Raw genomic sequence first — 22,112 nt, forward strand, 5'->3', positions numbered from 1 at the left:
GAAAAAAAATCCTCAGATCTTCTATTTGTCAGTATTTACAAACAAGAAGGTCTACCTACTTACCTAGTGTATGCCAAACTATGGAATTCCATTCAATGATTTTTCAAAAAAGGAGACTCTTTCCTAGAGTGCATTTAACCTTTGTGTCTATCCATGTGGATTTGGAGGATATGCCCTAGTGAATAGTAGGCTTTTTAATTTGCATGCTACTTAATATGTTCACTGTAATTGTTTTAGCTGCATCTTTCTTCTCCCAGGGGAAAAAAGTCGTGAGAATCTTAATGCTGTGTCCTTTACTGTCCTCTTCTTGGAAGATGTCATGATGTCATGTTGATCAGTTTGCTATGAATTCCTTCTGTTTGCTCTCAGTGGTCATTTTTGCTGACCCTCCTTATTGGCTTCCCCAGAGGAGCGGTCCCAAATCTCTGCAACTCTCCCTCATCCTCACTCTGTCCTAGTCTCTCAGCAGATAACTCCTAAAAGTCCTGGAAAATGCTGGGGGAGTAGAGGTCAAGGGACGTTGGGCTAATTCCAGCCAGGCATTTATGTTTATAACAACTTACAAGAAACAAAAGCATTACATTCAGTCATATACCCCTTGGGGTACATCTGTCTTTTGGATGTGACATGAGATAATTAATGTGTAAATAATAATTAGAGTGCTTGGTACAGAGCAAGCAGTTAATAACTGCTGGTTTCTATCTGTCTTTCTTTAATAACCTTTTGACCAGTAAAGATGGTTCAGAAAATATTATGTAATTCATTTTCAGCAATTATGATCTAATGAGTTATGACGACCTGATGTCCTTGCTTCATTTGGTGGCTCAGGTAGTATAGCCAAAGTAGGAGTGTGAGATGGCTCTAAACCAAAGACAACACTTCAAATGACTCCTGCTGTCAAGCCACTTGGATGGAAGTATCTTTTTCAGCTGTGCCCCAACTTGGATTAATTTTTTATAATATAGGCCACATGATCTCAATTTTAGTGGCAGGGATATATCTTGTTGAAGCTCCCTAGCAACTACCTAATGTTTGCAGCTTCTCCAAGCTATTGTCTCAATTTTGCTGCTGCTGTGGTTGCCACTTGCTTATCTGGACTGATTGGTGACCAACATAGTCCCCAGCTCTCTTCTGAATTCCACCAAATAATCATGATAGCTGGCTGGGCGCGGTGGCTCAAGCCTGTAATCCCAGCACTTTGGGAGGCTGAGGTGGGTGGATCACGAGGTCAGGATTTCGAGACCAGCCTGGCCAACATAGTGAAACCCCATCTCTACTAAAAATACAAACAACTAGCTGGGCATGGTGGCAGGCACCTGTAATCCCAGCGACAGGAGGCTGAGGCAGGAGAATCACTTGAACCTGGGAGGTGGAGGTTGCAGTGAGTCGAGATCGTGCCACTGCACTCCAGCCTGGGTGACAGAACAAGACTCTGTCTCAAAAAAAAAAAAAAAAAGAAAAGAAAAGAAAAGAAAAAAAAAATCGTGATAGCCTCCCAACTTGGTGTAATGTTAATGTGTCTCCTATTGTGCATGCTGGGACCATTTTCAGTGAGAGATTTACGTGGCACTGACTCAGCAAAGACTGACTTTTGTGATAAAATGAACGAATATTTATTTAGTGCTTTGCAGGTTAAAATTACTTCTCATTTATTGTCTCATTTTATCCTTACGTTAACCCAGTGAAGTTGATCCAGCAAATGTTTTTATCTTTTTTTACCCATAAGATTAAAGAATATTGTTTGAGAATATTCTTACACTTTATTTTTTTTTTCCCTGCAGGTGAAATGTCCAGCTTTTAAGTGAATTGGTATGGTATGGTGGCTAGTTCCAAATGAAATGGCTAAGCTTCACCCCTTTGAACACTCAACTTCTCAGGTAATACTTTGGAGGTATAACTGCATGTAGTTGGCATGTTGTAATGGTATGAGTGTTTTACGTATTGATGCTTTGTGCTTTGAACCAGTTTCTTCCAACAAGCTGTTGTGTTACCTGCCCTTGGAATAATGCAGTTTCTTCATGAATAAGTCACATTAAACATGCACAGGAATTTTTTTTTTAGCAACATCAACTGTGATATTATTATAATCTTAAAGCAGGAGTGGCAGTTTATGAACAACAACTTTGGCAAAGGGCCTTGTGAAAAATTGAGAATCACTTGTTTATTATTGTTCTTTTAAATCCTCTTAACTCTCTGCCAAAAAGAGACTTAAATATTTGTTGCATCCAGTAAATATCTGTTGAATAAATGAGTGAATGAATTATAGAAGGCAGCATTATAGATTGATTGATACACCACAGTTGAAATGGACAACAGTGTATCCTGTGCATTGACTAAACTGGACCATTGACCAATTCTTGAATGTTTCCAGCACCTTCCTGCCCCATGCTTTTGGTCACTCCATTTCTTTAATCTCTAATGTCCTTTCCATCTCTGTGTATCAAAATTCTACCCAGCCATTGGACTAGATCAAATGCTATTTTTTTCTCCATTTCTCCTGAAGCCTTGGTGGCTTTTTCCATTGCCAGAGCTGGAAATGAATATATCTCAAAAAGTTCCCATTGCTCATGTCTTTTTTGGTACTTAGTATATTTTCCTTGCAAAGCACATACATTATTATTTCCTGGTAAAGCATATGCATTATATCTTTCTCTTTAGAATGTAAGTTCTCAAAGAACAGACTGTACTGTATTCATCTTTGCAACACACACACACACACACATACACACACACACACATACATGTATTTTAGCAGGGTGTTACATCTGCTAATTTCTCAATCTATTTTGTTGACTTAATTAGGTTTATAGGGATTTAACTATTCTTTCTATATTGTAATACCTGTAGTTAAAATTCTTATCCTTCATAAAAGTTTTCAAAAAGGTGCTGACAAATAGGAAAAACATTGAGATTTGATTTTCTTTGACAATTTAAAGCCTCTGATAGAAATACAAACAAATAGTAGAATGGACAAGGCCTTGAGAGAATTAAGTTTTTAAAAGGCACAGAGCAGATAAACTTGTTTTGATTAGTTAGGGATGAACAGAATCACTACGAGAATCATTGATATTTACTCTAAAAATCTAGTGAGCTAATATAGCATTTTTCTTCAGAGGAGGGCAAAATGTTAATTTTTTGAAGTTTTCTGCTTTGGAATTCAGCACGTGGCTCTTCAGTAGTGTCCAAATTTTTTCATAACATTGCAAATCAAAACAACAATATCAAAAGAATCCTAGAATTATTTCTAGACCCAGTAATGGAACTGACAATAAGTATCAGGGGTTTGCCTGGGTTGGGGGTGGGGCCAATGTGGAATGCATTATTTCTCCCTTAATGTCACTCCAGGCAGCTGCCAATTTGGGCTGATTATTTATAGATGACTCTGCAGTGTGACAGGCAGTTCTCCAAGTGAAGCCTCAGGCAGTGAGGTCCTGAGGAAATAGGAAAGACCTGCACATTCCCTAGAGCAATAGGGAAGGACCTGTGGGGCAGCCAGAAGCAGTCTTCCCCCAGAGCCCCTCCTTGTTTTTTCCTTTTAACATAAATGTTCCCAGGGGGGTTGCAAAACACTGATTGATTTTAAAAGGTGTTATAGTAAATTCCCTAGCAGAAGCCTCCTTCCCTACAGAGACAAGCATTAGAGCCCTCAGAAATCTGGGTTACTGACTTGGAAACCAAATAATTGGGGATGAATGAATGGACGAGAGTAAAGAGGCTCCACATAAAAGGAATCCCTTCCGACAGCATCTTTCATGCTGGGGGACATTAGGATGCCAATAGACGCAGCCCATGGGTTTGGGATGCCAGGTAACCAGGGTACCCGCAGATTTCCATTTTTACTTTATTTCCGATTCAGGAAAGCCTCGTTTCATACAGAGGAAGGGAAGAACACCTCTCCCCCACCCTACTTATTTAGGTCTAACTAATAACATTCACCTGTTGGTTGCTAAAATGTTTCAGAGGACGCAGTTGTTTTTAAACATTTAAGCTGTTAGAAAATCAACAGGAAACATCGGGATGAAAACCGGAGGGTGGTAACGTAAAGGGCAGCGGTGTTCCTGCTTGGTATTCAGGCAGCCAGTGGAAAAACCCCACGCGTCCCCCCTGGGGATTCTCAGTTGGCCTGAGCGCATTAATCCTGCTTCAACAATTCAAGCTCTTCTGCCTCCTTGCTGTGAATTTCCTTGCCTCTAGAAAACACTCATGACATACTGAGGAGACTCACCCCAATTGCTTGCTTTTGTTTCTTTAAAAACTTATTGGTAACCCATTCTTTTCTACTAAAAAAAATCAGCCTTTTATGTGTAATTTTGCAATGCAGTAAAACCAAACAGAACATTCTCCACTCCACTCCTGTCAAGGAATATGGGGCTAAGTAGTTTTCTTTCCGTTTGATAGAAAAGCAGCTGAATTGAAGAACATCTGAAATTCAATGGAACAAAGGCTAACTAAGCCTGCAGCCCAACATGTGGTTAGAAATGATCTGTTTGAATAGTGTTTATGTCTCTAGAAAATATAGCTGGGTGTGTAAGTGTGTGAGTGTGTGTGTACAGTTGGTGTTTTGTTGTGTTTATCCATCTGGACCCTGGACAGGAAGCTTTTCAAACTGATGTGCCCTTTAGTGTGGCAATTGGTTTGAGGCTGAGCTGTTTAAGGCTTATCAACGACAACGCTAATATTTTTCTTCTAAGGCAGACAAAAGTCTAGGAAGACTTACAGGGAAGTTTCCACAATTCTGGGGGTTGAGTATGAGTGGGGCTGGAAAGACAGATCTTCAATCTGCAGTCTTTTCACACTGCCGGCCTAGGAAGTTTTTGTCTTTAAAATCTGTCATTTTCCCAAACTCTGACGGATGAAGGCCAAAGCAAAATGAGCCTTGTTCTGGCGGACAACTGTCATTAGCACTTTGGGTAATTAACCCCTGACAGATCAATGAGATGATTTTCCATCAGAAAAACTTGGACATTTAAAAGATTGAACTAAAATGAGCAGAGTACAATACTTTAGTGGAATTCTTAAAGTTGCTAATAATCTATAAAAGTAATTTTGGTTGAATTAGTAAAGCCTGCTAGCATACTATTAACCCTAGTGTTTGCATGTTTTCAAATGCCTTTAGTTTCTGAGTCTTCAATGTTAGAGATGCTGTTTGGGTTAGTTATACATTACTCAAGGGAAACCAACAGTGCATATTCATGGTCTCAAATTACAGTACATTATAAAATGTTATTTCTTCCCTAACATTTCTATACAGTTGAAATCTGGGCAAGATGAGCATCAAGGGTAACGCTGAAGGGAAAAAGATGCCACACAAAAAAGCAAAAAAAAGTTCTGAAATGGTATTTGGGCAGGGCTGGCTGCATTCCATAGTCTTCTAGGAGAAGGAGAGGGAAAGAAAATAATTGTGGTTATTTTTATGTGTTTATGTGTATTTGCATACATATACATATTTGTTTGCAGGCATAAATATGAATATGTAAGCACATGTACAAACCTCATTTTTAGCATGAAGGAATACCACTACATTCTCCTCCAATTCTCTTTCATAGTTTGGATGCCACTGAATCTAGGCAACTGGAGTCACCCCAGTTGGTCCTACTGCAGGAATGTGTGTCTATGGAATAGTCAGGAAGGGTAGGATATGTACTTTTTGGCATGTAGCATATCCTCAATAAAGGTGTGATTTTTCTGAATTATGAGGGAGAAGGGAGGGGTGGGGAGAAGAGTATCAGGAGAGCCAAAGCATAAGCTACTGTTCTGATAAAAAGTGAAAATATTGGCCCACAGGGAGTGAAAATGCTGGAACTAGGATTTGCAGATCCAGAGACTAAAACATGACTTTAAATCAGACTGACTGCATCTTGCCCATTTTGATGGTGAAGACCCCATGGGAAAGACTTTTTGATAAATGAACAGGCATTAGTCTTATGACATTTCTTCAACATCCTGCAGTCATCTTGATGGCCACACCTCACTTTTCTTTACTGTCTGCTACTCCTTTGCCTCACTAAGAGCAGAAAAGGTGAATAATTTTCATTCCAAGGTGAGTTCAATTTAAAGTGTCTCCCCTCCTTTTTGAGCTCCAATCAGCAGGGAAATGATTTTATTTAGAGTAATTATTAGAAGAATTATTCATAATTCTTCAGAAAGCCAATTTCATAGCATGTAAATGTTGAGTACAGGCTGTCAGATCCAGTTATGCTGTGACTCCCAAGGATCCTTTCAAGGTTGTGTCCAGTAGCAGGATTTATGTCACAGAACGTTTTTGTTTTATTTATATGTATTACATTGTTTATGCTGCTAAGTTGCAAAAATGGTATTTACTTTCTAGTGATTTACAGTATCTTGCCCTTTTAAAGCAATCTCTGGTTTTGGTGTAATGTGAGGTTTTGTTTAGGAATAAAATCACGTGGCCTGGAAGAAGTAAAGATGTCTACAGTATTTTGATTTGGTTTACTGTCATGTCTGGTTTCCTCAGCAGGCTGTTGGTCAAAGTATGCATGGGGTGGTGGATGGAAGCTGAAGAAAAGTGATAATGGAATGTAATTTGTCCTTGTTTCCCAATGACTTGGATGGATGTCAGCAAGTTCTTTCCTAATGGAAAAAAGATGGCTGAACCATCAAGCTTTTAGGAGTGCTTTTAATCATTGATCTGTTCTTCCTAAGAAATTATGTCCCACAGGTGCCTACAAATGGGGAGGAAACAATGGGGGGCAACTTACCACTTATCTCCTCTATTCACATGCTCACAGAGAGTGCACTTTGCGAATCAGTTCTATGTGTGCTCTTGTATAGATAGGATTGGGTCATACCCCTCATGAGTATTCAGGAGGGAACTGGAGGAGAGTTTGAGAGCCTATATCTTAGGAAGTTTAAAATGTTTCAAAAAAATCACAAAATTGTTGCATCAGAAATTACCACTTTCAGCTGGACATGGTGAATTACTACTATGCCTGTAATCCCAGTGCTTTGGGAGGCCGAGATGGGCAGATCACCAGGTCAGGAGTTCAAGACCAGCCTGGCCAACATGGTGAAATCCCATCTCTACTAAACATACAAAAATTAGCCAGGCATGGTGGTGGGCGTCTGTAATCCCAGTTACTCGGGAGGCTGAGGCAGGAGAATTACTTGAACCTGGGAGGTGGACGTTGCAGTGAGCTGAGATCGTGCCATTGCTTTCTAGCCTGGGCAACAAGAACAAAACTTCATCTCAAAAAAAACCAAAAAAACAGAAATGACCACTTTGAAAATCCTCTGTGAGGTATCAGAGAAAGTATTATGGGCTTTCCTGTTTAGAGGTCACAAGAAACTGTGGAAACCAATGTATATGGCTTCTGAGCTTCAAAGAAAATTGCTGTCAATAAGTGCCATGTGCATCAATTATGAAATCATAACATGTCTGAAAGTGGAAGAGACCTTTTGAATCATTTAACCTAGCTCTTTCATTCTACTCTTGAGGGAATTTAAATCTTATACCAATTGGGGTAAATTTGTTTTCCACTTCTTATAAATCTGGTTCAATTACAGGAAATGAGAGCACATACTTTAAGTGCCTTTCAACATCTGAGTGTAGCTTGTCAGATTGTTGAAAGTAGAAAGGAATGTGGCAAATCTTTCTAGAGATTCAGTGCACAAAATATTTCTTTGCAAGAGTTATTGGTCAATTGTAAACTAATTAATCAGTGTTTCCCATAGATCCTTAGTATTTCTTCATCCACTTCACTTCCCTCAAAAGAAAAAAAGGAGGGTCTATATTATAGTTATTTTTAATGCTTAGAATAGTAAGGTATCAATTTTTAATAAAAATAATATTATATTTTATCAAAAATTGTTTTTTTGTCTCATGACAGCTGTCTAGAGAGATTTCAAAGTCTTAACTTGAGTACATGTAGTAATTAGGAGGTATTATTAGGTTAATTAGAAGCTGTGCCTCTTAATGATCCAAAGTTATTCAGGAGAAAAAAATCACATGAGAAGAGAGAGTACAGGGAGAGAATTGTCTCTTAAAGCTTTTCTCCTTTGAAAGTCATGTTATTGTTATAGCAATATTTGCTTATGCTCATGTTGGAAATTTTCATTATGCCTGCTTTGTTTCAGCTGTATTAAGTGAACAGTGATGGATTTATCAAAATATTTTCTTTTCATTGACTAAAAGCTAAAATATTAATACAAACCAGTTTGGACCCTGACATTAGTTAATGCAGCTCTTTGAAATCTAGTCCTCTCCAGTACTCTTTCTCCCTCTGAGACTGAATGTCTTCTTCTGGTCCCCATTGCTGGATCCTCTTCTTCTGCCTGCTCCTGTTGTGTTGCTAGACCTGGGTGCTGTCTGCATGATTTAGCACTTTCCTGGTCTACACCTTTCTCATAAGCTCCTGCTGCCTCACCAGCCTCTCAGACTCTACCTAAATTGAATTTATTATATTCCTCCCCAACTTGCCCAAATCTGTTCCTAATTTCTGTAAATGGCCACAAAGTCCTCTAAGCTAGAAATAGATTCATCAACTTTGACTCTTCCCTCTCCCTCATATTGCAAATCCGTTCAGTCATCAAATCCTGTAGATTCTATCTCCATAACTCTTTCAAATCTATCTCCTCCTTTTCAATTCTGCCAGTGCTCCTGTTGATCCCTTGTTCTATTTTTGACCCAGGCTGCTTAGGCTACTTCGATCTCTGGCAACTCACTCAGGGCATCAGGAGGAGGAACATTTCTCTTTCTCTGTCTTTGGTTTCTTCCATGCAGGGAAACCAACTAGTACACTAAGCATGGTATTGTGGATATGGTTTGTTATATATGTTGAATGGATTGGAATCCTTTATAGAATCAACAGAGCTACAGTGCCTCAAAACTTCTCAAACACATTGACAGATTCCATCTGGGACTCTCCTGGTAGTCTTACAGAGTCACCTACTTGTATATAATATTCTATTTCTAATTTCTTATATTTTCATATTTAACAAATGATGTGGCTTGGTGATCCAGGCATCCTTTATTGGCACCTACTTAGCTGTTCCTTGGTCATACACTCTGTATCAGTTCATTTTCATACTGCTATGAAGAAATACCTGAGAGTGGGTAATTTATAAAGACAAAGAGGCTTAATGGACTCAAAGTTCCATATGGCTGGGGAGGTGTCACAATCATGGTGGAAGGCAGAGAAGGAGCAAAGGCATGTCTTAAATGGTGGTAGGCATGTGCAGGGGAGCTGCCCTTTATGAAATCATTAGATCTTGTGAGACTTATTCACTATCACAAGAACAGCATGGGAAAAAAATACACCCTGATGATTCAGTTATCTCCCACTGGGTCCCTCCTATGACATGTGGGGATTATGGGAGTTACAATTCAAGATGAAATTTGGGTGGGGACACAGCCAAACCATATCATTTTGCCCGTGGCCCCTCCAAACTCTCATGTCCTCACATTTCAAAACCAACAATGCCTTCCAAATAGTCCCCCAAAATCTTAACTCATTTCAGCATTAACTCAGAAGTCCACAGTCCAAAGTCTCATTGGAGACAAGGCAAATCCCTCCTACCTATGAGCCTGTAAAATCAAAAGGAAGCCAGTTAGTTCCTAGATACAATGGGGGTACAGGCATTGGGTAAATATACCTGTTCCAAATGGGAGAAATTGACTGAAATGAAAGGGCTACAGGTCCCATGCAAGTCTGAAAACCACTAGGGCAGTTATTAAACCTTAAAGTTCCAAAATGATCTCCATTGACTCCATGTCTCACATCCAGGTAACACTGATGCAAGAAGTGGGCTCCCATGGCCTTGGACAGCTCTGCCCCTGTGGCTTTGCAGGGTATAGCCACCTCCTGGCTGCTTTCATGGGCTGTTGTTGAGTGTCTGCAGTTTTTCCGGGTGCATGGTGCAAGCTGTCAGCGAATCTGCTGTACTGTGGTCTGAGGACGGTGGCCCTCTTCTCACAGATCCACTAGGCAGTGCCCCCTTGGGGACTCTGTATGGGGGCTCTGACCCTACATTTTCCTTCCACATTGCCCCAGCAGAGGTTCTCCATGAGGGCTCTGCCCCTGCAGCACACCTCTGCCTGGACATCCAGGCATTTCCATACATCCTGTGAAATCTAGGCGGAGGTTCCCAAACTTCAATTCTAGTCTTTTGTGCACCAGCAGTCCAAACACCACATGGAAGCTGCTAAAGTTTGAAGTTTGCACCCTCTGAAGCAATGGCTTGAGCTGTACCTTGGTCCCTTTAGCCATGGCTGGAGGTGCTGGAACACAGGGCACTAAGTCCCAAGGCTGCACACAGGAGGGGGGCCCTGGACCCAGCCAAGGAAACCATTTTTTCCCTCCTATGCCTCAGGGCCTGTGATGGGAGGGTCTGCTGTGAAGGTCTTTGACATGGCCTGGAGACATTTTCCCCATTGTCTTGGTGATGAACATTTCTCTCCTCATTACTTATGCAAATTTCTGCAGCCAGCTTGAATTTCTCCCCAGAAAGTGGGGTTTTCTTTTCTATCACATCATCAGGCTGCAATTTTCCAAACTTTTATGCTCTGCTTCCTCTTGAACTCTTTGCCACTTAGAAATTTCTTCCACCAGATACTCTAAATCATCTCTCTCAAGTTCAAAGTTCCACAGTCTTCTGGGAGCCTTTGAGACCTCCCTGCTCCTTCTTCTCCCACAGTAGAATTGTCCACTCTTAAGTCCCCACTATACTTCACACGTTTCTCAGTAGCATTAGGTAATACCATTATCGAGCTTAATAGAAGCTTAATAGAAGCTCACCTTAGAAAGCCCCTGGGTTCCAGGCTCCATTCTAAGCACTTTACATAAACCACTTGCTTGGTTACATATCCATCTCACCTATGGGACTGCAAGCCCTTTAAGGACAGGAAAGTCTTAACAATATTTTAAAGGTTTTTATTTTTAATTATACAAGTAATAAATGCAATTAGAGAAGAAATGCCTTTCCCACAACAAATTCTCACTACTTGCATCTGTATCAATAGACTGTTTTCCACCTGCTTTTGTATCTAAGACTGATCCCTCAGCTTGTGCCCCGGTGCCTGCTCTCCCTTTCCTTTTCAGGGATTACTTTTCTACAATTATTTGCTTTCTTTCTTACATCTTCTAGTGCAGTGGTAAAGAGCTCATATTGTCAGTTTTCAAGTCATAGTTCTATTACTTGCTAATAATGTGACTTTAGGCACATTTATTGACTTTTCTTTGTCTCAGTAACTTTGCCACTGAGTCAGTGATACTTTTGACAATTAAATAAGCAGTACAAGAAAGTATGTGTGCCAGTGCTTGGCACAGTGTAAATGCTGAATAAATGTAAATTAGCAGATTATTAAAAATCATTTGCAATTGCATGTAATATGGCTTGTTATCATGCATTGACAGATATCCTCTGGGTTGATGTTTCCCTCTGGACACTGCCCTATTTTCATCTCTGCTTCATACAAAAATTGCTTTAAATAGTTGCCTATACACTCTGTGTCGTTCTCATTTTCTTTCTCTGCCTAACTCTTTGGAATGGGGCTTTTATCCAAAGCTGTTTACTGAAGCAGCTCTTGTCATGCTTACCAAGGTCACCAATGATTTATATTATGTCAGAGTCAATTGTCAGTTCTCTCTCCTTATCCCAGTTGACCTCTCAACGCAGTTGACATGGTTGATGAAATGCTTTCTTCTTTAGGCTCCAGTGACCCTGTAAGTCTGTTTTCCCCCACCTTTTGGGTCCCTGTTCCTCAGTCTTACTTCTGGCTTCTGTCCTTTCCTCTGTCAGACCTCTGAAAGTAGAAGTCTATCAGTCTGGTTGTGTTTTTTTCTTTATCTATGTTCTCATCCTATGTGATCTGACCTAGCTTGAGATAACATTTATGTGCTGGTAAATCCTCAGATTTATATTGCCAGCGCAAATCTCTTCCTGGGGCTCCTCAACTTAGATATTGAACTGATTATTGGACATTATGACAGGGATATCTAATACATATCTTGGATGTAGCAGTCCCCAAATAGAACTATTAACTCCTTTCCTCCAAAATTGCCCTTCCCCCCAAGTAAATGGCACCACCCTCCATACTAGGCTCAAGCTGAGGAATCATCCTGGATTTCTCTCTTATCTTCATGCCCTATTCAAGTCCCCATCATCTCTCTTTGCATTATAGTCCCTGATGTTACTTTTGTACTCCTGCTGTTAATCTTCCTGAGTGATAGTTCTAAAACACATATCAAATCGTGTCACCCTTGCTTAAAACACTCTAAAGCTTCTATTATGCATAGAATAAAATTCAGTCTCCTTGACATAGTATACAAGGCTTCCCGTGTTCTTGTTCTTTCCTAGTTCTGGGACCTCATCTTCTGCTTTCTTGCTTGTTCTCTTCTCTATAAGTTTACTGGATTTATTTGACCTTCATCATGCCAGTCTCATTCCAGTATAAGGGCCTCTGCACTGTTATCCTTCTGTAGGAATGTTCTTTCCTACAGATCTTAACATGGAAGCTTCCTTCCCATCATACAGGTATCAAGTGAAATACAGTAACAGGTATTAACAGAATTGCCTATATTTAGAATTCTTAATTGTAAAATTCTAGTTCTTTTATTGATCTGTATTTTATTTTTGTAATTGTTAGGAAGTAGAAGTCTAACTTAATTTTATCCTCCAATTCAGTCTTTTGTTACAATAGCATTTATTTAATAGACAACTATTTTCTCCATTGACTTGAAATGCCAATATCTGACATCTAGACTGCTTGTACAATATTTCTTGTGAAAGAATTGTTGAATGTACTTAGGAATCTAGGCCTGGATTTCACAGGATAGCAAGTAATTCCTGTGGATTGTGGTCAAGGTTTACATTTGATTGAAAATTACTCTGCCTTCACAGAATTTTTATTTTACATTGGCATCTACTATTCAGAGAAATTTATTAATGAACAACTATTACTACCTTGTGAATATTACCTTTTATAAGAAATATTTGACTGGGTGTGGTGGCTTATGCCTGTAATCCCAGCACTTTGGGAGGCCAAGGCGGGTGGCTCACCTGAGCTTAGGAGTTCAAGACCAGCCTGGCCAACCTGGTAAAACCCCATCTCTACTAAAAATACAAAAAATTAGCTGGGCGTGGTGGTGGGGACCTCTAATCCCAGCTACTTGGGAGGCTGAGTCAGGGGAATCACTTGAACCGGGGAGGAAGAGGTTGCATGAGCCGAGATCATGCCACTGCACCCAGCCTGAGTGACAGAGCGAGACTCCATCTCAGAAAAAAAAAAAAAAAAAAGAAAGAAAGAAATATTCAAGTTAAAACCCTAGGGGTTTGAAATTAACTGAAATTCCCTTGATCCCAGTTTTGAGTCTCCTCATTTGTAAAGTAACTTTTATAGCCCATTTAGCTGCTATCAATGCTGTAACTGTGGACTTGGGCTTCTTAAAACTTCCTCCCTTATAATTTTTGAATGAAGTCTCCTCATGTACACTGATATCGAAGATATTCTACAGTTTCCATACTACATTCTTTGGTCTAGAAATTAGAGTGTAGAAATTCAACTGTTTCTAGGGTTTTTGTTTTGTTTATTTTGGAAAAACATTTGTCCACATCAAAGGCAGCATTTGTTATTAGCACTTTGAGGTTGTAAAGTTTTCTTCACATCCAACTTTGTTTCCTTTTTACTTCAGTTGCTATGTTTCTTTTTAAATATAAGACCAGAGAAAATGTTGATAATAGTAAGTACTTTGGGAGTATACTGGAGTTGTGCAGATTTTACTCTTTTTCTCCTTATTAATGATGGAAATTTCTGATCTTTGGAACTGAAATGCAGAAATACCGATGGTTGCTCAAGGTCATTAAAAATAGCATTGTGAATTTGCACTCTTATTTGGACAATTTCCATATCGAAAGGCTCAAAATGCTCTACTATGTGACTCGCCTTTTGCCCTCCAAGAAAAAGGTCTAAGTATTTTAAATGGAAATAGCAAGGCTATTATGTAGGAAGTGTGGTTATAAAGCAGAATGTCATTTTGATAACAGAAAGCAAGAAAACTCCTGAACAGAGCCTGGCTTCCCTATTCTTAGTGCTAAATAAATAATGCATTTTTCAAAGCCTGCATCTTTGGATGCAAATCTAGTTTTTTTGGTAAAGAAGAAAGACATTTCAACTCTATTATTGGTCTTTGGACTGTTTCTGTTTTCCACCAATTCTGAAATTGCAATTAGTTACTTCTTCTCATGACAGATTGGAAACCAGAAGGGAGCTTTATGAATTCAAACAGAGAAATTTGAGCTAAAATGTCTTTAAAATATTTCTTTACACATTTTCTCTTTAGAATTTACAGAGTACATTAATTTTCTGACATAATTAATGATGAGATGTTATAGGCTTAGCCTTATGTAAAGTTAATAGTAGGCATGCTTTATTTTTAATCCTTAACTACTTTTAGATTTAAGTATTTATTTTAACAATTTGCATTCTGTTATGCCATTGGTAGACTGGTTGGAATGAGACCTTTTATAACTAGAACCCACATCTCCTTGACTATTAATTCCTAGTTTCTTCAACTTGATCCCTTGTTGAAAATCTATGACAGCTAAACTTTTTTTGAGTTTGTAGCACCATTTGGACCTCTTCTAAGTCCATAGTGTGAAAATGATACATTTCTTTTTATGGTTGGGAAAAACTCCCATTTCAATATCTTCATTTTGAAATAGATATTTTAAACCCAATAAGTATCAATCTGGGAAGGCAGTGCTCATGTTTGAAACATTTAGTGGATGGGGAATTTGGTGGACGCTGTTTTGATGCCCTGCCCAGATCTAAAAATGTTTTTGAAATACTTCCTTACATATTTTCTCCTTAGAATTTACATAGTACATTAATTTTCTGATATAATTAATTATGAGATATTTTAGGCTTAGCCTTATGTAAAGTTAATAGTAGGCATGCTTCACTTTGAATCCCTATCTATCTTAAAATTTATGTATTTATTTTAATCATTAATTTAAATCTCTGATTCAGATTCTGCTTCTAGAGAGCCTGACCTGTGATGGTTGGTACCAGATGAGGGGAACTGGGAAGAAGACTGTAAGGGATTCTGAAGTTGGATAACTTCCCATGTAATAGCAGTGAGTCCCTATCACCAGTGATAGGTGAAGTACTGATAGCCCCAGGCTTGTAGAAACAGTGAAGTTGCCAAGCCTTTTACTTGTAGTGAACTGGGATGGGATACAGGTGGGAGAGAGACTGGTTTGTGTAGTATCTCTGGCATTTGAGATGTGAAGGAGCAATAGCATTACAAGGACTTAATTGGGTGTCTGTTGCTGAATGCCCTTCATGCTCATGGCAATCAATCATTGTATTAGTTTGTTCTCACTCTGCTATAAAGAAATACCCAAGACTGCGTAATTTATCAAGAAAAGATATTTATTTGGCTCATGGTTCCTCAGGCTGTACAGAAGCATGATGCTAGCATCTGCTTGGTTTCTGGGGAGGCCTCAGGAAGCTTTCAATTATGGTGGATGTGAAGTAGAAGGAGGCACATCTTACAGAGCTGGAGCAAGGGGAAGAGAGAGAAGAGGGAGGTGCTATACACTTTTAAGCAACCAGATCTCATGATAAGTCACTCACTCACTATCATGAGAACAACCCCAAGAGAATGGTGCTAGCCCATTCATAAGAACTCTACCCCATGATCCAATAACCTCCCACCAGGCTCCACCTCTAACACTGGGGATTATAATTAAACATGAGATTTGGGTGTAAACACAGATCAAAACCATATAATTCCATCCCTGGGCCCTCTCAATTCTCATGTCCTTCTTACATTGCAGAATACAATCATGCCTTCCCAACAATCCCACAAAGTCTTAACTCATTCCAACATTAACTCAAAAGTCCAAGTCCAAAGACTCATCTGAGACAAGGCTAGTCTCTTCTGCCTATGAGCCTGTAAAACCAACAACAAGTTAGTTATTTCCAAGATTTAATGGTAGTGTAGGCATTGGGCAAATACTCCCATTGCAAAATGAAATTAGCCAAAAGAAAGGGCCTACAAGCTCCATGCAAGTTCAAAACCCAGCAGAGCAGTCATTAAATATTAAAGCTCCACAATAATCTTGTTGGACTTTATGTCTTATATCCAGGCCACGCTGATGTGAAGGGTGGGCTGCCAAGGCCTTGGGAAGCTCTGCCCTTGTGGCTTTGCAGGGGTCAGCCCTCATGGCTGGTCTCCTGGGCTGGTATTGAGTGCCTGTGGCTTTTTTTCCAGACACAGGATGCAAGCTGTTGGTTGAGTCACCATTCTGGGGTCTGGAGGACAGTGGCCCTCTTCTCTCAGCTCCACTAGGCAGTGCCCCAGTGGGGACTCTGTATGGAGGCTCCAACCCCACATTTCCCCTCTGGACTGCCCTAGTAGAGGTTCTCTCTGAAGGCTCTACTCCTGTAGCAGGCTTCTGCTTGGATACTCAGGCTTTTCCAAGGCTTATGGCTTGCACCTTCTGAAGCAGTGACCTGAGATGTACCTGGGCCCCTGTGAGCCATGGCTGGGGCTGGGGTGTCTGGGACACAGGCAGCAGTGTCCTAGGGTTGCACAAGACAGGGCAGCGGGGCCCTAGGCCTGGTCCATGAAAGCATTCAGTCCTCCTATGCCTCTGGGCCTGTGATGGGAGAGCTGCTGTGAAGGTCTCTGAAATGCCTTGAAGCCCTTTTCCCGATTGTCTTGGATATTAGCACTTGGCTCATCTTTACTTATGCAAATTTTTGAAGCCTGTTTGAATTCTTCCCCTACATCTGGACTTTCCCACCACATAGCTGGGCTGCAAAGTTTTCAATCTTTTATGCTATGCTTCCCCTTTAACTATAAGTTTCAGCTTTACATCATTTCTTTGCTCACACATATGAGCATAGGCTTTTAGAAGCAGCCAGGCCACACCTTGAATGCTTTGCTACTTAGAAATTTCTTCCACCAGATACCCTAAATCATCTCTCTCAAGTTCAGAGTTCCACAGATCCCTAGGGCAGGGGCACAATCCAACCAAACTCTTTGCTAAAGCATAACAAAAGTGACCTTTACTCCAGTTCCAAGTAAGTTCTTCATTTCCATCTGAGACCTCCTCTGCCTGGACTTCATTGTTTATATGACTATGACTTGTTGAATGGTTGTGACATTTTGGTTGTCACACATTTGGAAATTCCAAATTTTCCCTCCTGTTCCTGTCTTCTTCTGAACCCTCCAAACTTCTCCAGTCTTTGCCTGTTACCCAGTTCTGAAGCCACTTCCACATTTTCATGTATCTTTATAGCAGTGCCCCACTCCTCAGTACCAATTTTCTGTATTAGTCCATTATTGCACTGCTATAAAGAAATACCTGAGACTGGGTAATTTATAAAGAAAGGAGTTTTAATTGGCTCATGGTTCTGCAGGTTGTATAGGAAGCATGGCAGCATCTGCTGGGGAGGCCTCAGGGAACTTTTCCTCATGGCAGAAAACAAAGTGGGAGCAGGTGTGTTATGTGGTGGAAGTAGGAGGACAGAGTGCAGGGGGAAGGTGCTACACACTTTTAAACAACCATATCTTGTGAAAACTCACCATCATGAAAACAGCATTGAGGGGAGGGTGCTAAACCATTCATGAAGGATCCACCCCAACAATGCAATCACCTCCCACCAGGCACTATCCCTAACACTGGGGATTACAATTTGACATGAGATTTGGTGGGGACATAGATCCAAACGATATTAATTGCCAACTAAAATTCAAGTGTGAGAGTCATAGGGCCTCCTCAGCAAAATTTAAAGAGATCCTCCTGTCCTGCTGCTTGAGGAATGACAGGGTTAAAGACAGGTCTCAGGACTCAATTTTACGAGTGACAGATCTTTGAAAAAGGCTGAATTCTTGGCCTTTCAAGTCTTCTATGAGAAAGTTAGATCCCTATTAGGGAGGGATTGAAACTCTGAGATTTGGGATGGAGATAAACTGAGTAGATGTACGAGAATAACTGGAATCCCAGACTCCTCCGAACTCTTGAGACTCTCGTAGTCTCCCTTTTTGGAATACAGAGTCCTTTGCTTGTTTGACTACTGTGGAGAAGTTGCATGTGATAGAAGTGCTGTCAGGACAATAATGGCCTTCTCAGCATCTGTCCCCATCTGTTTCCCTAGCCAATACCTCAGGCCAAATCTCAGCATGACTCAACTGGGGAAAAGCTAAGCTTGCTGATAGAGGGGAGGAATTATATGCAAAAGGAGGTACAGGGCCTGTCAAGATCCAGGAGAGCATGCCTGGGAGTGAATTTGAGTGTGCTGGATTAAGGGAGATGGAATTTAAAGCTAAGTAAGAACAATTAAAAAAATGGGATACTCTCTTTTGATATGGGATTTAACATTCTGGCAAAGACCCTGAAAAGCCAATTCTAATGTTCTACTGAGATGGGTCTTCGAAACTTGGAAAAAGTGATGACCCCCATTAAATTGATTAGGAATGCCAGAATTGTTATGGCTGACTTTGGAGAAGTTGCAATAAAGCCTCTCCCTCAGCTTATACCTGTGATTTTGTGGAAGGTTTCCTACAGTCAGCTGGTAAATGTGGGAAAACTTGAGCTTGGTTTATGGATGGTTAGTCTGGTATATTGGTGCAAGTGAAAATTGACAGCTGTTGTACTTCATCCCCACTCAAGACTGGTTTTGAAAGACTGTGGTAAGGAGAAATAATTCTGGTTATAGGCAGTGCAAATGATTATCAATCATGTAAAAGGAGAAGCAGCCAAAGGTAAGAATATATATGGATTCACGAACAGTGGCAAATGGCTTAGCTGATTGATTGGGGCCTGGAATAAGCAAGATTGTAAGGTAGAAGACAAGAAGTTTTTATGTAGTGACATGTGGATGGACATATGGGAGTAGGCATGAAGTGTGAATTTCTTGGTATCATAGGCTAGTTAGTATAAAACAGAAAGCATCTACTAGGCAAGAGTCATTAACAAACCAAGTGGACAGAATAACTGGCTAAGTGATTCTGAATTTGGCCACCCCAGCAATTTTGCAATGAGCTAATGAATGGAGTAACTAAGGTGGGAATACAAGGGACATGTATGAACCCATTAGCATGGGATCTCTCACATTAAGGCTGATGTTGCTGCTGTGGCTGAATGGTTGGCCTATCAACAAGAGTCTTATGCTGAATTCCTGAGATGGCAATATTCCTCAAGGTAAGCATGTAGGTACTTGGTGTCAAATTGACTACATTAACCCCCTTCTACTGTGGAAAAGGCAACAATTCATTTTGAATGGATACATATTCTAGTTATGGGTTTGTCCTTTCCACCCATAAGGTCTCAACCAGAACCACTATCCAAGGGCTTAGATGTTTGACTCACAAACATGGGATCCTGCATAACATCACATATGACCAAGGCACATGCTTCACAGAAAAAAAGGTGTGACAGGCAGCTTGTGACTATAGGGTTTGGTGATCATACAGAAGCTACTGTATTCAAAGCGTCAGCTGAGTCCTGCAGGAAAAAAATACTGAGATGAAGCAGGAGTGCAAGATGATATTGGATGGGGGAATGCCTTTGAAAGATTAAAGGGGAATGCAACAAAATTGGACAGGGAAAGATTTTAGACTGGGATTCAATCTGACATTTGTGAAAAGAGGGGAGGAAGAAGGACTGGGAAGGAGAGCAAGACTCAGACCATAGTGTAGACCTTACAAAATCAACTGGGAGCCCTAGAGGAATGGTTGCCCTTTAGAGTGCCACACTGGGCAGAGATGCTTTGTTGCTGGCTGACGGCTGCCAAGGAAAAGTGTAGCCTTGACTGAAAAGTTGAGGCAGAGCTTAAAGACATTAACAGCTGGAGGCTATTACCTAAATGCCCTCCTTGCAGCTGAGGAGCCTGTTATTTCTTGGAGGGAGATTTGAGCTGCATGCTTCTGTAGCTGCCACAGTCTATGCCTTGAGCCATGTGGATCCACATGTTCAAGGGGCAGCTCTTTCAGAGTTCTAGTGGCCTCTCTTCATGAGGGGAAACTTAGAGAGGGAAAGTTAGTCGGATGATCTGTTGCCCTAATAGCTGCAGTTGATCTTGGGGCTGTGAGTGGTACTCAGTTTTTCTTTTATAAAACCCATTCTAAATTCACTTGCTTTGAGCTACTATTTCTGTTGGCCTTGGTGGCTTACCTGGTGGGATGACCAAACTCTTCATTCCTGAGGAATCTGAGTCCCTGATAATTCTATTTTTCTCATGTTGGGCTGTTGCCCTTGTCTATTCACAGTTGAAACTGGGCAAAGGAGTACAAAGAGATGTGAATTCAGGTGAATTCCACACATATTTCTCCTTTCCTTCACCTCTACCTTATAGAGTCTGTTACCCCTGCCACAATGGTGACTACTTTTCTTGTCTGTTATTCCCTGGACACAAAAAGTTCAAAGTGCCCAGGTTGTAGTCATAACTTTTAGTTGAATAAGACCTTTGTTTTGTTCTCCGGCAAGAATGTGCCCCCATTGTGGACCCAAAGAGCCCAAAGCTGTGGGAACAGGAAGCATTAAGTGCCCCAGTGGGACACTGGGACTGTAAGTGGGGCTATTTCTGTTTCTATGCCTTGGTTCCTGGATTCCTATATTCTTATTGTGGCATAGAGGTCTCTAATTCAGTGTGTATCCTACATCCTATAGGATGACACCCCACCTTCACAGAGTATTTCCTCTTAGATGGCACTGCAGCTTAAGGGGTCCCTTACATAAGGCAGGGGTGAAGCTCATGGTTGAATACAGTAAGTTTAAAGAAAAACTACATGCTGAGAACAGAGCTTCCAGTTTCTCCTTTCAGGACAGACTGATTCTCAGGACACCTACAGCCAAGGAGGAGATGAAAAGTTTCTTGCTAAAAGGTGCATGTATAGGTATTTGGGACTATCAATGAGTTTACAGCTCTCTGCTGATGGAGAGATCTCTTTTACAACCAGATTATCTGATGTTTGAGCATTTAAAAAAGGACACTGGAAGACATTTGATAGATACGATGGAGAATGTGGGAAAAAATTAAGCATAGTACATGGAAAATGAAGAAAATAGAATTTTTAATGCTACTTACCACCTTGTAAATTTAATTATTTATTGTGTTTACTGTTTTCTACTGGAATGTCAAAGCCAAGGGGCCAGTGATCTTTGCTTGTTTGTTCACAATTGTATCCTAAGTGCTTAGAATAGAGCCTGGTACATAGGGGAGTTAAAGAAATACCAGTTGAACAGACGAACATTTTAAGCAAACATAAACAAAAATACAAGCGGTTTGTAGCTCTGGGAGAATTTATATATAAATGAAATCAAACTACATTAAACTTGAATTCAATAGTCACAGAATATAACACTATAAATCATGATTTTAATATTTATATTATAACTATTATAACAGTGGAATATAAATATATAATTATGCACAATATAAAAATTTTATAATAAATAAAATTAATAATATAATTTTAGTGTTTATATCATAATTATAATGAATTACTAATTTGATTAGGTAATATATGGTTTTAGTATGATTATAGGTCATAATTTGCATATTATATTGTATATTTTAATATATAATAAATATAATGATACGGTTATAATTATACAAAGTTTATATAACAAAGGAAATGAATTAATAATATACTTAACTCTCTAGTAAAATACTTTTACAAAATTCTGTTTAAATTTTTTTGAAATTAACAGGTCAAATTGTATGTAGTTGCTATACACAACATGATATTTTGAAGTGTATATACATTGTGGAATGGTTAAATCTAACTACTTAACATATATATGCATTGCCTCACAGTTATCATTTTTGTAGTAAGAATACTTAACATTCACTCTTTTAGCTTTTTTCTAGAATAAAATATATCATCATTCACTATAGTTACTATGCTGTACAGTGGATCTCTTGAACTCATTTCTCCTATCTAAATGTAATTTTCTGTCTTTTGACCAATATCTCTTCAATGCCACCCTTATGCTTTCCCCAGACTTTGGTAATCACCATTCTATTTTCTATTTCTATGGGGTCAACTTTTTTAGGTTTCACATATGAATGAGATAATGCAGTATTTGTCTTTCTGTGTCAGGCTTATTTCACTTAATGTCCTCTAGGTTCATCCATG

Source organism: Pongo pygmaeus, chromosome 4 (genome assembly GCF_028885625.2).
Source record: "Pongo pygmaeus isolate AG05252 chromosome 4, NHGRI_mPonPyg2-v2.0_pri, whole genome shotgun sequence".
Lineage (NCBI taxonomy): Eukaryota > Metazoa > Chordata > Mammalia > Primates > Hominidae > Pongo > Pongo pygmaeus.